A 2990-nucleotide genomic window follows, 5' to 3' on the forward strand; every position below is an offset into this window, starting at 1 on the left:
GAGTGGCCGGCCACCCCCTCCCAAACCCTAGCCGCCCTCTCCTCCATAGCTCCCGCGTGCTTTAGCGAAGCTCCGCCGGAGTTCTCCACCGCCACCGACACCACGCCGTCGTCGTCTGTCGGATTCAAGAGGAGCTACTACTTCCGCTGCCCGCCGGAACGGGAGGTGGACGTCGTCTTCATCAACAACCGAACGTGTGACCGAGTACGGAGGTGCTGCCCGTTCGTGGCGCCGGAACCGATCGTGATCAAGATCTTCTACGCGCTTTTGCAAGCGGCAAGTGAACGTCTACCGCAGCAACAAGAGCCTCATCTTGTAGGCTTTGGAATCTCTTCAAGGGTGAGACTCGATACCTCCTCGTTGCTACCGTCTTCTAGATTGCATCTTGGCTTGGATTGCGTGTTCGCGGTAGGAAAATTTTTGTTTTCTATGCAACGTTATCCTACACATCAAGCCAAGTGCTATAAACCACAATGTGACTTTGTTAAAACCTTGCTTTGGGAAAAGATGATTTGATCTAAGGGGTTAGATCAAATGGAATTAAAACCAACACAAGAACATATGAACCAAGGATCAACTACTTGATCTTATAACAGATCATAACATGGTATTCCTTGTCATAACATATGAATATCTATTCAATTGGAAATCAAGTAACAATAAAATGGGGAAACCATTCCTAACTTATCTTTTCCATGTCTTAAACTAATCCTTGATCCTACCATGAACCTCATGGTATTCATTCTACTTTATTCCTGGAAACAAGACAAGGAGATTCAACTTAAGAAATATATATTCTTCCCTATTCCAAATAGTTTTACATCAAACCTAGAGAGGTGAGAGTTCTATTATAATTATTAAAGAAGCAACAACAAAACTTGATTTAAACCTTGGATATACATCCAAGTATTTAAATCATCATCTTCAAGACAACCCTAGAGAGAGATAACCATTAATGTTAAACATAGATCTTGATGATCACATCAACCTCTATGGAGCCTAATATTAGGTTAGCATTGAAGTTCTTCCCAAATGAGAGAGACCATTAATACCAATCCAAGCTTGACCTATTTAAGAATAAAGGACAACATTTGAACTAAAGTATTAGGTTGAAAACCATTTCCCTTGGAGTGGTGAGTTAACCTAAAATCATATGGAATAATACCATATCAATGAATTGGTATAGTAAGGAGGGGATTAATTTAACCAAGATAGCCAAGTAGAGTTTTAGACTCAATACCTATTGAGATATTGTGAATACACCATAAACCCTAGGCTTATATCCCAACCTTAACTTGTGAACCACTTGGTGATCATAAGTAGAACTCTACCACATCTACATTCCACTTATTCTTCACCTAATAAATAGAAGAGAACCTTAGAATAAAACTCTATGCTTAATATGGTGAGAAACCATATATCCATATGACCAAAGTTAACTATAAAAAGAACTATAACCCATGTAGTTACTTTCATGATTAATTGAGGATAATAATAGAAGTTAATTGGGATTAGATAAAACTAATTCTCAAGTCCTCAATAATTCAAGGAGAACAAAAACAATTAAGTAAGTAACCATATTACCATGGTTAGGAGAGAGTAAACCCTAACAAATGCAATATGATGTCATCCCAATTCTACAAACTAGAATTATATCTCAAACCTAGTCTATGTATCACTATGGTGATCATAATATAAAACCAAGCCCTAATTGAGATTCAAACCATTTGCCACTAGGTGAATATGATGAGAACCCTATAATTGTTCACTAATTAAAGCTCATGCTTCATTATGGAACTTAAGAATAATCTAGTGCTACACCATTTGATTAGAACCATGGTGGTGATCAACCACTCATAATTATAACCAAGACCAAACCATGATGAGAGTAATACCTACTCTAGGTAATCCAAAGTATTATTAAATATAATCCTAATGCTACCTTTGAAATATGGATACAATAAATCACAAGACCTTAATCAACAAGTGTTCACATGAAATAACATGCACATGAATAGATTCTCAAATAGAAACCAAGCCCTCACAATAATCCTTAAAAATGCTTTGGGAAGCAATTATCCACTTCAAATAATTCAAAAGAGAGTTGTATTACAAGGAGGAACAGGAATTCCAAAGAAAACATAAGCTCATGGCTATATTGAGATTTAAATAGGACCCATAATGATACAAATAAAATCATGCATAACACATTAGTTTTAGGCAATGAAATAATGCAATGATCACTATTGCTAAGTCCTAAATTGAAAATAAGTAGAAACATCTGAAAGCATAATTGAATTAAAATATGAATTCAAAACTGAATTCAAAATAGGAAATCCAAAACAGAAAATAAATAAATAAAAGGAAGAGGAACTGGGCTCACCTGACTTACCTAGTCGGTCACCGAGCCCAGCAGGAGTCCGACGAGCACGGCCCCACCGAGCAGCCCAAGGTCCGGCTCGAAGCACAGCCCAAATCAGCCCAATACCCTTTCGCCTCGGATAAGAACGAGGGAGACGTCGCCGTCTTCGTTCCCTTCGGCCGGGAGCACAGGAGCTCGCCACCGAGCCACCATCGCCACGTCCCGCGTCGTCGCCGACGTTGTTGGCCGCCGAGCACATGCCTGGAGACGTATAAGTAGCGCGGGAGCTCTCCATTTTCCTTCGTTTTGCCCCAGTTCCTCCCCATCCCGAAACCCTAGCTCTCCGGCCATCTCGGCTCGCCGCCGATTGAGTCCGTCTCAAGCCCAACGGTGAGGCCCTGGAGGTGCGCCTCGTCTTCTACTTCCTCTGGGAGGAAGATAGCTTCCTAGGATGGCCAGGGTCGGGCGAATTTGGTGATTTTCTTCCGCAGCTCATCGCCGGTATCGGCGAGGTTGAGCTCGTTTCCGCCCACAATCGACGCCGTCGACCATCTAGGAAGAATCAGGGTGAGATTCCGCGTCTCTAGCATCTCCTATTGCATCAAATGGCCACCCGTAGCTCCGTCGT

The sequence above is a fragment of the Lolium rigidum genome, chromosome 5, assembly GCF_022539505.1.
Source record: "Lolium rigidum isolate FL_2022 chromosome 5, APGP_CSIRO_Lrig_0.1, whole genome shotgun sequence".
Classification (NCBI taxonomy): Eukaryota; Viridiplantae; Streptophyta; class Magnoliopsida; order Poales; family Poaceae; genus Lolium; species Lolium rigidum.